Source organism: Doryrhamphus excisus, linkage group LG10, assembly GCF_037039965.1.
Source record: "Doryrhamphus excisus strain RoL-2023G ecotype Guam linkage group LG10, RoL_Dexc_Guam_v1.1, whole genome shotgun sequence".
NCBI classification, from domain to species: Eukaryota; Metazoa; Chordata; class Actinopteri; order Syngnathiformes; family Syngnathidae; genus Doryrhamphus; species Doryrhamphus excisus.
In genome coordinates, this window is record NC_136366.1 from 14,865,250 (window position 1) to 14,884,285 (window position 19,036).

Consider the following 19,036-nt stretch of genomic DNA (forward strand, 5'->3'; position numbering starts at 1 on the left):
GAACTCTTATGAGAGAAAGAAATGGGTTTTATGGATTACTGGGTTTAAAGAAGCAGCAAGAGCCTCTTCTATATTCTTACTTCTTCCACGTCTACTGTCTCCTTACGTAATCGAACTCTTGAATGTTATCATTAGAGCCTAGTAGATAGATGCTTTATTCATCTCCAAGAGACATTGGAATTTCTAGCAGCTCTGTAAAAGTCTATTCCCCATTAGCTTAGCCCCTGTGGAGCACATACATTTGCAATCAAAGTACTGATTAAAAAATATATATATAAACATACATCGCGTCCCATCTGACGGCTGGTATAGGCTCCAGCTTACCAAAAATGGATGGATGGAATTAGCTGGTGTTTCCTACACTAATTAACAAGCTTCTGTATCGGATGTGAATGGTGACGACTGTTTTCTTCCACATTTTGTACATCGATATCTGTATACGTATGTTCATATTGTGCAAACAGCACAACAATATTAACTTCCACTGCAAATCATTTTACAAGATACAATGATATTGGAATTAGATTTTTGTGTCTTTTATACCCCGTCCCATATATATAGCCAGGATTAAAAAAAAGATTGAACTCATCTCCACTGTACCTAAATAAGATAACATAGAATTTTCAATAGACACAGAATAAAAGATCCTGTGATCTAGATCATGCAGGTTCGTAGAATGTGTCATATTGTTATGATCCTCAACAATTCAACTTTTTCCTCATTACTTTCCACCTTTTTTCACATGTTTACTGTTTGGTTTTTTTTTGTTTTTTTGTACAGTGTTGCTTATAAGGAGAATAGTGAGACACTGTCCACAGAAACGATGCATTCAATGTTGATGTTACAGTCTTATGCAAAGAATTCTGTCAGTATGAGTCAGTGTCAACAACATTGATTCATTCATTATCTATACAGCTTGTCCTTGTGGCACTTAAATATTCAATGCTTTCAAAATTAGCAATAATGCTTGGAGAATTGTGTACCTGCAGATATCTCAATGGATATACACTGTAAATGTTAAATACGCACTGAACTCACCTTGAAGTATACCCCCCTCAGGTGCCCTATATACGTATGTTTACCTGCCCATTAACTGCTATTGTGTCAGTTTTTTGTTTGCACCGTGACTGTGGTCAGTGTTCTGTATCGTGACCTGCTGTTCCTTTCACTGTGTGACCAGCTCACTGTTGGATATTCTTTGACCAATCAAAGAGAATGTACACAGTTTTGCATTGATAGACAAATTACTTCTGCTTTAAGGCTTTTATGTTGTAGTCAAGTTTGAGTCGCTTTCCTGTTCTGCTTTGTGTTGGATTAAATGATATAGTATTCACCTGCAAGGTAATATGGTAATGATATCCTACAGTTTTGTTGAAACGCCCCATAATGTTCCACCGGATGTCACAACTCATTATCGTTATCAACCCTGTTCACTCTAGGCCTCTGTTTTCCAGAAAGCGGGTTGTGAAAAGCCAGTTCTCAACTAACTCAACACAAAAACACCTACAGAAAAAAATACCCAACAGTATTACATTTTCCTACTTTTTTTGGGGGCCAAATAAAATGACATTTTGTTTTGCGGTAACTGAATATTTGCCATATTTTCTTGTAAGTCTGTGTTGGTATGACATAATCACATACTCATGGGACTTATTTACACAAATATTGTTTACGTCCAGTGTATTACAATAATATGCAGCAATTGTTCCTGCATTGGTATGTATTTACTGTGCATTACTTTTAGCTTAATTAATCCCTCTATTAGCAAGGGATCTATTTAAAATGACTGGATTTTATATTAATCAAATTTGAGCAGCAAATTATTTTTTTTTTGGTCAACAAATTGGTTTATTATGGTGGTTATTTTATGGTTGTGCAGAAACAGTAAAAAAGCAAATCTGGTCTCCTCCCCTTCCCTTATGGTTATATTATTTTGTGCATGTGAAACTATTATTATTGTTTAGAAAATGTGTTTGGGTGTCTGGAATGGATTCATTGGATTGGGATTATTTTCGGTGGGAACACATACCTCAGCTAGAGTTTGCTAACTTAGTTACACCACAAGTCTTCGCTTTTTTAATTGATCACATTTGCAAAATAAATAAGCAGAAGATAAGAACAGTAGTTCCACATGCAACATTGTTCTTATAAAATGTATAAGTAGAACGTCACGTTAATGAAAACCAATCTTTCCAGGATAGGCTCTAAGTCAACACAGAAGTTTGGCAAAAAAATGATTAACTCTGTGGCATTTTTTTATCCAGGGATCTCAAAGCTGCTCAAAAAGTAATGAACCCTGAGTGCATTGTCTTGTTGTTTCTTCTCTTTGTTGTCGTAAATCGATGCTCTCGATCGCTCATTCGGAATAAATCCGATCCCTTGTTTGTTTCTGTCAAGCATCATCAAAAACAACACTCACGTGTTGGCAGAATATACACCAACATGCACTTGAAAGCTTCTATGTCTCTTTAAGGTTTGTATTTGGGGACTTCCAACTTTTTCTTCCATTTCCAACAACACACTCACTGCCATCCAAAAAATCCATTACCACCATAATCAAGCAATGAATTGCAAATTAAAGCCAAGATCATTCGTTGTTCCTGGGTGTCTGCTATTGTACATTTCTTAAAAAATAAAAAAAAACAACAGTTAAACTAAACATGGATGTCGTTCCAAACATCTGAAAATCAGTCAATTTCAAACGCAATGGAATCTCTTTGGTAGCTCAAACTGAACTCTTGTGAGCTAATAACCTGAGGTTTTGTGATGTGTTGACATCCCAATGACCTACAGCTTCATGGCACCTTTAGAAGGATTGCAATAACATCACAGTTGAGGTACAAAGTAATAATTTAAATCCTCAATGACAGGTCCGTTTATGCATTTTTTTTCTTACAGAAAAGGTCCAAAACTTATTTTGCATTACATCCTCTTAAAGTTTCACATTTTCTTATAATTGTTGTTGCTGACACTGGAATTTTCCTGAATTTGTCACACAATTCCTCTTTTTGTTGAACTTTAAATAAGATCTTGAGAAGCATGGCTTCACAATCAGTGTTTCCAACTTGGCGATTTTGTCGCAAGATCTGACAAATTTGATTCAACAGTCCAACCCCCTTGAGGACATTTTCTCAAAAGCGACTTGCGACAAATCTAGCGACTTTTTCTAACATTGTTGGGGAGATTTTTTTTGGTATTTGGGCACTCAAAAGTGAAAGCATGTATTGCTGTGCGTTATATATATATATATATATATATATATATATATATATATATATATATATATATATATATAGTATATATGGAGAACTCTGGTAGAACTCTGGTTCTACCATATCTTACTTATTGTGTGGAAATATGTGGTAATAACTATAAAAGCAGTCTTCACTCGCTAAATGTACTGCAAAAAAGGTCAGTAAGGATAATTCATAATGGCGCCTACAGAGAACATACTAACTCCTTTCTAATTTCTAAAATCACAAATACTTCAACTTGCTGATATAGTTCATCTTCAAACAGCTAAAATAATGCATTAGACTAAAAATAACCAATTACCTAAAAATGTCATCCGATACTTCTCTACAAGAGAGGAGAAATATGATCTCAGGGAAGAAGTACATTTGAAACACTTATATGCTAGGACTACGTTAAAAAGCCATAGCATTTCAGTATGTGGAATCAAACTATGGAATGGATTGAGTAAGGACCTCAAACAATGCACAACGATGAGCCAATTCAAGAAACAATCCAAGCAGTTGATGTTTGCTAAATACAAGGATGAAGAATCTTGAACCAGTCATGATGTGCTATATATATCACTATATTGACACTTACTATGGTACACATTATGTCATTGGATGCTCATATCACCTTGTACTTCGGTACGAGGTGCATTATTAAAAAAAAAAAACAAAACAAAACAAACCTTAAACTGTATTATGGAAAGCAGGAAGTGAACAAATGTAACAGTTACTGATTGTAAAAGTACCAGATGGAGGGGTAGGATTTAATAAGCTTTGCTTCTTCCTACTCCTTTCGGACATGTGGAACTGTGAACTGATTATGGGATGCACTCAATTGTAATCTGATGCATGTTCAAATGAAATCAAACCATTACCATATATATATATATATATATATATATATATATATATATATATCCGAGAGCATGATTATGATCACTATGACCGGATCTGGATCGAGGTCCGCCATTTCATGATGGCTGCTCTGTGAGATGAGATCACAAAGCAACACACGAACACGACATGACCTTGTCAGGCCCCTGGCAAGGTATCATACTAATTCTCACTTTCCGAGGGATCCTTCCTCCTGCTGCCGATGACTAGAAACTCAGAGAGGGACAATAAGCTCTGCAATACAAACCGGAAAGGACACCTTAAAACAAGATATTTCTTTCAAGGAATATGACTAAGCAGTGCAATAAAGTAGACAGGATATTTTACTGCTAGATTGAGTGCGACTTCATAGAGGAAGGTAGCTGTTCCTCCATCTAACACGTAGAGTCTATGTGTTAGATGAGGCTGTATCATTGCTTCTATCTTCTTCCTGTGTGCCCTTCACTTTAAGCATTATGCAAAGAAATGTTGTTAAACCTGGAGGTAGGGATATGTAGAGGAAATCTGCAGGCTCAACAAAATGGCTTTCAGGCATCATGTACAGAATGTTCATATATAGGTATTGCTGTTTATGAAGGCTGGTAGCCATTCAGTATTCCTCGATTTACTTGGATATGTCCATACATTGACAACACGCACCCCATTTCTGTCTTCCCATCTGCTTAGTTTCAAACATCAGATTGGAACGCACGCTTGATCAAAATCACAAGAACCCACCACGTGCCCTCTTGCAACCTCGGACATGGTCGGCAAATGTATATGCTGCCTGTGACAGCGGACTCGCTAGGCCTACACTTAATTTAAAACCACACCCACAAAATATAGTTGAGATGAGTTAAAGATGTCCGCCATCTCCTGTTGGAAGGTATTAATTACTATTGGCATCATATTTTGCGGAAATTACTTTTACTATTTAGCAATTTTGCTTGTTGCAATTTTGCGGCATTAGCGCTTAAAAGGTTGAGCCCGGTTGAGAAATTGTTAGATCTGTTAGATTTTAAGGAGGTTATGATTAAAGCTTCAAAATTCAAAAGAAGAAATGGCAGTGAGACAAAAAAAGTTCCAAGGAGCAAGTTTTAGACCATACCTACAACAACAAAAAAACCTTGAACCTCCCCACTCCTCCAAAATAGAAATAAATATTCAAAAAGGGATTTTCCTGTATGAAAAAGCCAGTTATTACCACACAGACGAGGACTTTCAGACATAGGCAATGCCGCCTATAGCATCTCCATGTAGCTAACCACCGTTTGACGCCCCTGCACAACCTGAAACTGCATTGTTTCATTAATGTTTTATTAAAGTATGATGGCGCCCCCTCTCTTTGTCATGCCAGTTAGTAACATTGGAAGCATTGGAAGAGGCCTTGCTTAAGCAAATCAAGAATCTGACCATGTCCAAGACAACATCGTGACAGTGTGAACACCTGACAGAATGATGAACATCCTATTTTACTGTTATGGTTGTGTGCCATACATTTTGTTTTGGTCTCACTCCCATTTCTTGTTTTTGTATTTTGAACCTCAAGAGTGCAAAATGTAAATTCCTGCAATTTTTCAACTGGTGTTAAGATTTTGATCAGGAGTGTATGCTACATTTTATGTTGTCAGCGTTATGTCAAGCTCAATTTCAGACTTCAAGGAATGATAAATGTACTGCAAGGCCACAGTGTTTACTAAACAGCATCGTGTTTTAGCAGCCTACATCCAGCTTTGTGAAAGATGGGAACAAATAGTAAAAACACACAGTGTGATTCTTATTCTAGGTTGGACATTTAACAGTCGCCCCTCACCTAAAAAAAAACAAACAAAAAAAACAGATCTGCATAATTGAACGAGTTCTTCTTTGGACCTTTTTCCACCCCTCTACAAAGTTTTGTGCAAATTGGTTATTTTGTATTTGCATAATCCTGTTAAGTAAGTCACTCAGGCTAATCAAAACAATCACATGCCTCGCACAACTTGATGAAGATGAAGTAATGTCTTCGGTTCATTCAGGTTCAAATTGGTCAGAGGTCTACCAGTGCACCTTTCAAAGGGATAGTATCACCTATGAGGCACTATGATATTTCTGGTTTGGCCCATTTATGACGTGACGTGCATAAGTACACAATCCTACTCAATCGTTTTTCTAGAATTAGGAAATGAATGCCAACAGTCCAATTCTTCTTGGGTGTTAAGCTTGTAGAAATGGTGGCACCTATTCTTCTTCACGACCTTTTCTTAGGCTCCCTCATCCCAGTTTATTGTCCTGTAGGCATGTTTCTGTTCCAAATATGTTTGCTCCATTCATCCAATTTATAATGGATAATGCAATGGTTGGAAATGTCAGATTTATGGTAATGGTTATGATTTAATTTCATTTTGAACATGCATCAGATTACAATTGAGTGCATCACATAATCAGTTCACAGTTCCACATGTCCAAAAGGAGTAGGAAGAAGCAAAGCTTATTAAATCCTACCCCTCCATCTGGTACTTTTACAATCAGTAACTGTTACATTTGTTCACTTCCTGCTTTCCATAATACAGTTTAAGGTTTTTTTGTTTGTTTGTCTTTTTTAATAATGTACCTCGTACAGACGTACGAGGTGATATGAGCATCCAATGCCATAATGTGTACCATAGTAAGTGTCAATATAGTGATATATATAGCACATCATGACTGGTTCAAGACTCTTCATCCTTGTATTTAGCAAACATCAACTGCTTGTATTGTTTCTTGAATTGGCTCATCGTTGTGCATTGTTTGAGGTCCTTACTCAATCCATTCCATAGTTTGATTCCACATACTGAAATGCTATGGCTAGCATAACGTAGTCCTAGCATATAAGTGTTTCAAATGTACTTCTTCCCTGAGATCATATTTCTCCTCTCTTGTAGAGAAGTATTGGATGACATTTTTAGGTAATTGGTTATTTTTAGCCTTAAAGCAGTGGTATCATCCGCAAATAATACCAGCTTGAAGTGTTTTGTTACTTTGGAGATATCATTGATGTACAAGTTGAACAGTTTTGGCCTCAGTATTGACCCCTGGGGAACTCCGCATGTAATATATGAACTTGCAGATGTGTATTCTCCTAGCTGTGCGTATTGCTTCCTGTCCGCTAAGTAGCTTTTGACCCAGTTCAGTTGTTTATGTTCTGTTTTATTTCTTCTGTGTAAGCCGTTGCTTTTCCTTTATGCATTCTGTCATATGTTTCTTTTTTCGTGTACCAAATGCCTAAAAAAATTAATAAATCCCCTGTTTATTGCAAGACATGTAGGGTATTTCGTATATGATGTTACATTTATTTTCTGATTCTTTTTGTTATCTGTTTTGTGGACAAGTAGATATATGAGTTTTTGATATGGTTGTGTGTTTATATTGTGGTTTCTCATTGCCTTTTGCACATTTTCTGCCCTGCCCCTGATGTACTGTATGGTAATGCGATCATGGCTTATCTATTTGCCGTGTTTAGTTTTTCCTGTTGTCATTCATGTACCTTTTCCACGTAGTGTTTCCACATTTGGTCAAGGCCTTCTCCTCCATGTCCACTATGAAGAAAGCACTCATGATGGATAAGGGCTATCCCAAGGTGAAGCCTTTTATGTAAGTATGTAGGTGTAGATAAGAAATGTTATGTCTTCAACTGTCAACTTTTTTGAGTGTTTTGTTTGTCTGGAGGTGCGAGGTGATGTTTATGGGAGTTTTTGTGAACAGGGGTACAACATTTGCAGTATCTTGTCTTTTTCTTTCATGGTTTTGTTCTAGGTTACTGAGCCATTCCACTATGGGTCATTATGGGGTGTCCCTTTTCTGTATTTTGGGAGTGCCGTAATTTGGTAATGTTTGCAGTTGGTATCAGATGGTTGCGATATCCCGGCTTGTTTCCTTCATTAAGTTGTGTTTAAGTAATGTTTTTAGCATTTTTTTTATCATTTAGCATCTCATATGTACTGTATGTATAGCTTTCCTTTGCTATTGTTTGACTGCTGTCACTTTTTCGCGCCCTGATCTTTTATTGATTGGTGAACCAGCTCGGTAGCCGAAATGTACTTCTCATATGGGATTTTATTGAGTGTTACTGCAGGATTTAATCCATATGTTTAGTTCTGACAGGGATACGAATCGTTTTGATAAATTGCAGGTAGTGCAAGGAAGTCCTTGTATAAAAAGTCACAACACAAAAACTGCGAGCGAGCAGTCAAAACTATGAGAACTCTGTTGTGAGAATAGGATTGTTTTCAAATATATTACTGAGGCTAAGTGAAACTCACTGGATTAATGCCCATTTCTTGGGGTTTTCTTTTTGAGAGCACTGTGGAACTCCCAGTATTCTCGACTGTAGAGGACTCTTGGCAAAGTCCTTTCCTTGGCTGAGAAAGACGCAATCCTGCCAAATTAGCAACGCGTTTTAAATCCGCAAGTATTACATTCTTTGATATGAGAAACTATTTATTTGAGCAAATCCCTTTCAGTAAGTGCTGCTTTAATAGCAATCATATTTGTACTTGAATATTTGTACAATGTGTCGATACCACGTCTGTTTAACATGCAGTTCTTTGCAAGTGGGTGTTTTGTGGCCATGCATGCAGTCCCATTCACTATATAAATATGTCACATTGGTCCATCAACTCCAGACTTACTCGAGAATGAGTTAGGGAGGAAAAATACACCATGTTCAACTCTAGTGCTTCTTCTTCTTCTTTCTCTTTGGGCTTTTCCCTCCAGGGGTCGCCACAGCAAATCAATCAATCTTCTGCATCTGTCTCTCTCACATCAACTACCCTCATGTCGTATTGCTCTACGCCTCTTACCTGGCAGCATCCTTCTACCAATATATTCACTATCTCTCCTTTAGACATGTCCCAACCATCTCAATCTGGCCTCTCTGACTTTATCTCCACGGCCTCTAACATGTAATGTCCCTCTGATGTATTTGTTCCTGATCCTATCCATCCTGGTCACTCCCAGTGAAAACCTCAGCATCCTCATCTCTGCTACCTCCAGTTCTGCTTCCTGTCTTTTCCTCAGTGGCACTGTCTCTAGCCCAAACAACAACACTGGTCTCACCAGTTTTTGAATGCTTCCTAGTGCTTTAGCTTAAAAAACTATTTCATTTCATTCTTGTATTTAGTGTTTTATTACTGTGTTTTATGTCTTGTATGTGTTCTGTGTACGATTTGAGTGATTTGGAGGTTGTTTAGCTATCATTTATGCATAGGATGCGACATTGAAGTCTTACAACGGAACGCCTACATAACCTGAGGACCACCTGTAGCTTTGTGATATTGAAACATTTTAGGCCTGTTTATTGTATTCATTTTTTTATGAAACCGCACAGGCTGATGAAACACATTTTAGTTTTAATGGCATTTGTTTGCCTTGTGTATATTTATTGAGCAAGTACACTGTTAAGTTTTATTTTCAATGCTCTTGCATCTCCCTACTTTCAAGTAACAATGCTTAGATTACTTATGAGATAATAGGGGCTAATTATTTTCCTTTTTGTTCAAACTGCACCATCCAGCACTGTATTTTTTTTAGATCTTTTCAGTTTAGTGTAGTTTTTTTTATTTCATTGGGTTGGGAGTTTTTTGTGAGGAAAAAAAATCATCTACTTTTGTCAGCCTCTTTGATTTCATCCTCCCAGGAAATTGTTGAGGGAAGCATCACATCTGGTCTCAGTGAAGTTGAAATGATGTGATGGTGTGGTTCATTTGGGGACTTAGCTGCCTCTCCAGGTTGACTCAGTTCCCGGTATGCAGACTGGTACTGGACAAAGGCAATAGTCTTCTGGCTGGAGGACAGAGCACAGGTTGGTGAATCACTCAAGTTCCAGGGGTCGGGATTTGTAGGTGAACACATTAACTGGAGGACCTGAGGAAGCCATAGACATCATGGAAATGGACAAATATTGAAGATGACATCGTCTTGACGACATGGAAATTACAACTCAAAAAGACTTGATACAGCTGGATATGTAGCTGCACGTCAACAACACGCATAACATTTAATACCAACCTTATTTGTAAATCCTGTGCATCAAAATGACTAAAATGCAGGAAAAATCAATATTGAAGTGACCTGCCTCAGGTGGACAGGGAGATCATTTCACATTTTAAGAGCAGCATTGGAAATGACTGTCGCCCTCTGAGCTTACGCTTTGATTCTGGAACTTCTCGGAGCAGCTGATGAGCTGACCTGAGAGACCAGGAAATGCTCAGAGAGGTAAGGCAGGGCAGAACCATTTAGTAACCCCTCCCTGATGAGGTGTTGGAGGCATGCTCAGTCGGGAGCAGACATAGAACACACTCATAGCCAGTCTGGGACCGCCTTGGTGTCTCCTCCAGTGGAACTGGAAGAGGTGATTGTAGACTGGGAAGTCTGGACCCGGATTAGCGGAAGAAAATGGATGTATGGGTTTTTATTCTTAATAACACTTTTATTCAAATTGAATGTAATTTTCATTGTTATTGTTCACATTGGTATTTCTTCATTTTCCTTAACATTGCACAAGGTTTACGTATAGTGCCGTTATTTCAACTCCTATCACCTTTTGATAGATTTTTTTTCTTGCACCTTCCTTTCTTTTCACACAGGAAGTGAACATAATGTAAGCAAGTGAAATATTGTTTCAACATTCATTCCGCTTTTTCCTCACGAGGGTCGCACAGTATGCTGGAGCCTATCCCGGCTGTTTTCAGGCGAGAGGCGGGATACACCCTGGACTGGTTGCCAGCCAATCACAGGGCACATATAGACAAACAACCATTCACACTCACATTCATACCTATGGACAATTTGGAGTCGCCAATTAACCTAGCATGTTTTTGGAATGTGGGAGGAAACCGGAGTACCTGGAGAAAAACCACACATGCACAGGGAGAACATGAGAACATAGAGATGGCCGAGGCTGGAATTGAACCCTGGTCTCCTAGCTGTGAGGTCTGCGCGTTAAACACTCGTCCGCCATTCATGTGGGAGGGAACCGGAGTACCCGGAGAAAACCCACGTATGCACGGGGAGAACATGCAAACTCCACACAGAGATGGCCGAGGGTGGAATTGAACCCTGGTCTGCGCACTAACCACTTGTCCGCCGTGTCAACATGAAAAAGTTAAAAAGTTTTCAGACATGTTGTATTGTGCAAATGTAACCATGTGATATTCCTTGACCAAAAGTGATGAAAATGTCCTGGTTAAACTGACCTGGATTAGGCACTCGACTGCATGTGACAACAGATGTTTGTTTCAGTAGAGTAGAGTAAGCATCCTTCTGTCTCCAGAGAGACAATGGCACCCCCCTGGGACAGGGCACAAGCCTGTTTAGAGTGTATGGAGACCATGTGTAGCCCATTCAACATGGCCCCCCCTCTCAATCTCACCAGCTTGGTCCAATGGTATGCCAAGTGTCACAATATGGAGCTGGTTTTGTGAGTGACATGTCTTGCCCCAGGGACACAAAACAGTGACTTGGTAGAGGGATCAAGAAACGAACCACCAACCCTTTGGTTTCTGGACGACCTGCTCAACCTCATAAGCTGCGGCCACCCCTTTTTTAAGTAATATCTTTATTTTTTTACATCATTACACTGAAAGTTTGTGAGAGGCTTTTTCTTAAAGCTGGATTTGCTATTAGAGATGATAAATGTCTGAGTTTTTTAGTTATTTGTTCTGTAATACGCTTGCGGTGACCCTGTAGCCTGAGCAACATGATATAAACACAGAATAATAGGAGTGTAAAGGTGACTATTATGTCATGTCTACAGGGCACTAATAACTTTAAAAAGCCACATTTAGAAAGTCATAAATAGGTTTTCTGTCTGAAAATATTCCATTTATTAAAATTGATTTGTGTGGAAATGACACAGAATTAACCGTAATAAACAAGGGATCCATACAAGAAACACTTTAAAACTATTAAAATGAAACTTTGAGTAGCATTCAACCACTGTCCAATTAAAATAGTAAAACCCTGATCTGTTTTGTGGGTCAAGACACCTTAAAAAAAAAAAAAAAAGCTTTAATTAAAACGGTGACTCATTTTAACAGCATTGGTTATGACTTTGCCTTGTTTTGGTTCACTGCGAGTATTTCAGTTGCTGTTGTTTGAAGGATAGAAAAAAGGACATTTCTTTGTGAGCAATTGGATAGACAAAATTGGCTTTTTAAATGAAGGCAATAATCACAAGGAAAAGGTTGTTTACTTTCTTGCTTCAGACATTGAAACGCATCAATAATCACTGCACAGAACTTTGTTTATTAGAATTGAGAGATTGAAAGGTATTTTCTGTGAATGTTTAATTTTACAGTATATATATATATATATATGCATACACAGACACATGACATGTCCAGTCTGTTATTTTCTCCTATCTCAATTGTGCCTGCCAAGCTGACATGGGTGATTAATTTGCTCTGTCAAGTAAAATGCAAATACTTTGCTGTTGATTAGTGGTTCAGTTAACTAATGGGTTACTCCAGTCAAAGCCACAATGAGGGTTTTTTTGTGTGGGAGTGGTCTGAGTGTCATTGTGACAGTATGTTTTTGTTTGTTCGTTGTGCCCCTCGTTTTTTTTTGGCATGAAAAGATGCATCCCTCATTTTTACTCTGATGTTTTCCAACATTAATTCTAATACCCTGCATGTGAGACAAAGGAAGAAAAACATCCGAATCCAGCCTCTATGTTGACAGCATGAATAGCCTGCTGTTTTTCCATATTGTCATATTGAACACATAATTCTACACTCAGCAAAAACTATAAATGAAACGCTTTGTTTATGCGTCCATCTTTCATGGGCTGAACTTTTTATGGACTCAAACGGATTGTTTCTTTGTAATATTGTTCACAATGTTCCTTTGCCGAGGTAATCCATCCACCTCATAACATAGAGTTGATCATGTCGCTGATTAGAAGCCTTTGCGATGTTGGTCCCTTCCTCGTCAATGGCTGTGCAAAGTTGCTGGAACTCAAACTGGCTTGTGATATATCCAGCAAGTATGCTGGTCATGCTAGAACTCTGATGTTTTTAGCATCCAAGAATTGTGATACTTGCAAGTTGGGGCTGTGCATTATGTTGAGAGTCGATAATGTCGTTGATTAGTCGCCTGTGAGATGTTGGTCCCTTCCTCTTCAATGGCTGTGCAAAGTTGCTGGAACTCAAACCTGGCTTTTGATATATCCAGTGAGTATGCTGTCCATGCTAGGACTCTGATGTTTTTAGCATCCAAGAATTGTGATACTTGCAAGTTGCGGTTGTGCATTATGTTGCAACATGAGTCCCCAGAATCTCATGACAGTATTAAAGGTGTCTGTGTGCCAATTAACCAGTGTGACAGGAAAATGTGTATGAATATTTGTCCAAATAAAATTGTATCTTTTTAAAGTGGAAAAATTTCGACTTCTTTTTCACTTTTGTACTTTAGTGAGTTCAGGTCTTTTATCCCCGAGGGCTGACAGACGTATCATTAAAATGTTTTTTACACCCCTATAAGGCACTTGTTTTTGTATTCATGCAGTGTCGTATTTAAAAAGCGTTGGTCTCACTGCAGACGGGATCAAATAGAATTGTAAAATATAGTTTCCTTATTACCGACTTTGACTCAGGGAAAACATATTGTTTTTGTTTTATCTTTTCTCCTACCTCAGGATATATTGGTATCTTGAAACCTCTTCCGAAAATTTTCACTTTACTGCCATCCATTTGCATAAATATGTAATCACAAACTGTGCATATGATATTTGTATCTTATGGCTTTTGTCTGTTGTTTTCCTCATTACTTCCTTTTAATGCACAAATGGGCCCATTAAAACTTAATAAGATCGCCCTCAGATTGTCAAAGAAGAAACTATTTCTTTCATATTTCCCTGCAAGCCATTACTAGAGCTCATAAGGCCAGAATCCCACAACAGAGGAATGTTTTTTTTTTTTAGTTTTTTAGGACCATACCTGTCCTCACAGTCCACCTCACAATCCTTAAGGAAACACTATAATGTTCCTTGACCTTGACTTCTCAGATTGTTGCTTTCAAATATCTCACATTGCTTGTTTGTCAGAGAGAGTCTTTTAGGATTTTCTCCAAACATAACATACTGTTGCATTCCAAACCCACCAAAACCCTTAGACAAGCTGGAAATTGTGTCCATGCAGCAAGTAATGAAATAAACTGGACAAAAAGTAATCCCTTATTGTGAAATTAAGGTTATATTATAAAATCAATGAGTAAATAGACTTTAAAACCAGGTAAATTATCTTGCTTGTCTAGAAATAGGATTGCAGATTACTATGACCTGGATGACTGACAATCTACACCGGCATCTTTCTTCCCCACCTCCTTATTACTGCTGTGGTAAAGGCATTTTTATCATTACTTAACGCATGTATTGCTTATGGCAGGGAAAGCAAATCCCAAAGCTTATCTCATTGTCACCCACTTCAAGATCTGCTGGCTCAACAATTTATGGCGTTCATCCTTCAGGTGGAGACAATTGAGCAGACAATTAAAAACTATCTCAGTTATTGTTTAGCTCCTACTGCCAGCACGGAACTGAGGTGGGAAATCTATCATATTTTTTCTTTTATATACTAGCCCACTAAAAAGTCAATAAAAAAAGAAGTGGCCAAAAAGTGGACAGTAAAATTGTGTTCCCTTGCATGTCATATTATTTTAAACTGCTTTTGCTTTGAAAAATTATCATGAGAAAGTATGATACAAGTATTACTGGTTGTATGGGCTTCCTGGTGACCTCATTGTCAGCACTGGATTATGTGTGATGTGCACAAATTCTCTGGTAAACTTTTCAGACAGTTTTCATACTTTCAGTGATTACTGTTTGGCATTAAAGTGACATATTGCATTTGCTTGTTGGGGTATAATGAAGATTTGGTTATCACTATAGTCTTGACATTTAGCAGTTTTCCTCTCTTTTAATGCCAAATCACGTGCAAACATCCCGATCAGTTTTGCACAGTGAATTGTATATTAAATTGCTCTTATGTTCAGAAAATATGTAATGATGAAATAGAAATTGTCTGTGACTAGGTGTGTGTATATAGATATGTATATATATATATATATATATATATATGTGTGTGTGTATTATTATTATTAATAATAATAATAATAGTAATACAGAGATCCTCAAATTTATATATATATATAAATTTTTATTATTTTTTCCCAAGTTTGTCCCATATATATATATATGTATATATATATACATACAAACTTGGGGAAAATATTATATATATATAATTTTTTATATAAATTATATATATAAATTTGAGGATCTCCGTATTATTATGATTATTATTATTATTATATATTACATATATATTATATATTACTCTGTATTATTATTATTATTATATATGGGACAAACTTGGGAAAAATTACTATTAAGCTTGAAGGCAGCCATGTTGCTCAGATTTTACACACGTGCTTGTCAGTCCCTAAAAGTGGGTACCATTTTTTTTGTCTGACTTATGGGGTCAATTTTTTTATATATCGGAGGCCATGAGCCTGATTGAAGTGAATCCATCTTAGACGCATTATAGCTACCACTTAGCTTTAGGCAGCACAGCTTTGTCAAACAAACTGGGTTTCCGTGTCTGACTCAAGGATACTTAAACAAAGATCTATAGCTAGATCGATTTTTGAGTGAATCAACTTGCGAACTCGCCGAGAAACTGCTACACTCCACGCTGCCAATTGTTTTGGCTGTAAGGTAGATTTAATTTAAAGATTGTTCTCTCACTGCTTATTTCCAACACAATTAACATTATTGACCCGAATAGTGAATCTCGTACTGATTTGTTTTTCGCAGCCTTCTGCGTGAACAAAGTGTACATGATGCAGTACCGACAGGAACAGAATATTACAGTGAAAGTTAGATGTCAGCTGTCAACAACTACTCACCTTAGAAGTCAATTGGTAGACTTGCCAAGTCTACGTTACATCTGAAATAATAAGAGAGGGCCTAACTTGGATGCAAGCTATATAGAAGATTATTTCTATATACCAAAGATCCATATTGTTGCTGTTGATGACAATTTTGCAATTTATCTGACTAATTTTAATAAGCGAAATAATTATTTAATGTCTACAGGGCTCTAATAATGATAAAATCTATGAAAATATCCGAAATAACCCCATCCGATCCGAAACAAGACACAACTATATGCTGGAATTTACAGCACACACTAAATTTAAAGAGAAAAACACATTAGTACATATACATTATAAGCCACACTGGATTATAAAGTGTGTATAAATGTGTCATAACATGGCATATTGTCAGTGAGGGCCAGCTTGCACTTTATTTGACAGGAGCCAATCATAAGCGATGTGAAAACTCACAACAAACTTGTCAACCCATTAGAAAATTGCAGGAAGTCATTAATCAATATAATGACTCTCTGTGTCATCTTAGATAGAAGGCTATAATCATCACACATCAACTTAACACTCAAAATTCCTTCAACACTTAAAATTGATTCAGCAGCTTCTGTCCACCAGAAGCGCCAACCAAAGAAAGAGCTGCATTTAATCACTGACTCGTGAGTGGGGAATTACGGTTTCTTGAGAAACAGGAAGAATCCCCACGTTTACAGTGTGGGTGTTGGGAAGTGCAAAGGAAAACACCGTTACTACTACCTTTAGGCTTGTGGCACTTAGATTTCTTTGGACTGCAATGTGCTTGGTGTGCATTTTTCTTGATTTAGGCGTGGCTTATCTTAAGCTCATAGAGATGTCAGCAAAAACCCTTTTTAGTACTATGAGGCTCTAAATTCATCACCAAATGTAAACCTAGCAGCAGAATAGAACAGGATGGGTTGAGGGTGTATTGGAAAGTATACTCTACTCAACTAATTACTTTGTAAATTCAGGCTTCCCATGGGAGGGGGAAAAACACTCAGGCTTCTGTAGACATTTATTAAATCTGTCTAGCCAAAGGGTGTAATTTCTCTCATTATAATTTCTACCTAATGCATATATTTTATGGATCAGGGCTGAAAGCCATATTCACTTTTTGTTTGTTACTCGTTGAAAGAAACACATTGTGGGAATAGTTATACTGCATAACTTTTAACTGCAAAAGAAGAGGAGTTGAACGTGAGGCATGGATCATTATGCATATCCATCCACTAAACTTCATCTTATAAAAGATGTCATCTGCTGACAGGTTTATTACATAGCTGCCACCCTCAATGCTGGATGCGTTTGATGACAAATGTCCAGCAGTTTTTGGCTTATGACTGCAGTCATCATCACAGTGTGAAGGAAAAGTCATAGCAAATGAATCTCCTGACTTGTTGCCATTCACCAATGGAGAAATACTGGGCCAGGAAGGTTCCAGAAGTTTGTGCTATGGAAGGTGTCCGGTGTGCATAAACGCATACATATGTATATCCATCCATACATCTCAAAGCAACTGGTCTCTCATGGGATAATAACATCAATGTCTTTTTTTTGTCCGATACTACAGTAAATATAAACAAATCTTATCAAAAGAATATGCTATTGGCAAAGAGATGCATTTTCCTCTCCTTTCCTGGATTGTTAATCTTCAGATTCTGTTGATACATTCATATCCCCTGAGGGATAGACTATAATAACATTCTCAGCAATAACATCCAATATTGTTGCAGCGAAGACTGTATACATCTGCTGTCACGTCACTCTCTATCATATCAGGAAGAAGCCCTCATACCTTCAACAAACCATCAGTATTATAAAAGATTCATTAAAGACGAGCTTTCAATTAAAGCAGCTTTTGGTCTCTGGGCTGTTAGCCACTCAACAGTCGGGGCGGGGGGGCCCTATGAGTGTCATTACGTCTACCTCTCTTGCTTGTTAGTACCTTAAGATTAGGCTGCGGGGTCCTTCAAGTGATGCCATTTGCGGTTTGACCATCGTTCCTCCTTCGATATATGAACAACTCAAGAACAGGGAGCTATTGCGGTGTACGGGGTGCAGCCTTATTTACTTATCTTTTTCTTTCTCTTTGGGCTAGTCCCTTCAGAGGTCACGACAGCAAATCAATCTCCTACATCTAACCCTGTCTTCTGCATCTGTCTCTCTCACACCAACTACCCTCTGATGTACTCGTTCCTGATCCTATCCATCCTGGTCACTCCCAATGAGTATATGTTGGCATTCATTTTTTTCTCAGTGAACTGTGCTCACCTGTCGCACACCAACTACCCTCATGTCCTTCACTACATCCATAAACCTCCTCTTTGGTCTTCCTCTACGCTTCCTACCAGGCAGCATCCTTCTACCAATATATTCACTATCTCTCCTCTGGACACGTCCGAACCGTCTCAATCTGGGTTCTCTGACTTTATCTTCAAGGCCTCTAACATGGAATGTCCCTCTGATGTACTCGTTCCTGATCCTATCCATCCTGGTCACTCCCACTCACTCACTCCTGCTCACTCCTTATTTATTTATCTTGACCACACATCTTAATCCTCAATGTATTCATCTTTAATGTTCTAAAAATAACTTCAAAACTCCCCTGCCTCCATGGTGCAAAAAAAAAAAAAACAACTTGTGTGTCCTTCCATATTAACCATTTAACTACTTCCTTGGGCGAAACTCAAATTGGCATTGTCAGCTCTTTTTTTATTACTTGTGGTGTATATTCTATATGCTGCTGGAATTGGATTTATGCACCAATTGTCTCCCACTCTCGTGTTGCCACATTCAGGTCATAAAGACTTTCTGACAGCAATAAGTCGCCAAGAGCACCACTCTTCCATTCAAATGTATCTCTATGTCTTTTACCTTAGGCAATTCCTGAAAACACAACTCGACTCTCTCGGAAGTTGCTTTTACAGTGGCTGTTGCTGTGTGCTAAAATATACTGGCAACACTGCACTTGCACATTTCCTGTTCAGACACAGGGG

The 19,036-nt window shown here is 37.8% G+C and overlaps 1 protein-coding gene across 3 annotated transcripts in view; it reads left to right on the forward strand.

The window, feature by feature from the left end:
* LOC131120080 (alpha-1A adrenergic receptor-like) overlaps positions 1-19,036 on the forward strand; it is a 202,188-nt gene that overhangs the window by 96,850 nt on the left and 86,302 nt on the right. The window contains exon 5 of one of the 3 annotated variants that reach the window (XR_013629282.1): positions 8,850-8,871. The exons of the other annotated variants lie outside the window; for them this stretch is intronic. The gene's annotated coding sequence lies outside the window, so the exon portion shown is untranslated. Of the gene's footprint in view, positions 1-8,849; positions 8,872-19,036 lie in introns of those variants that run through there. 3 annotated transcript variants of the gene reach the window in all.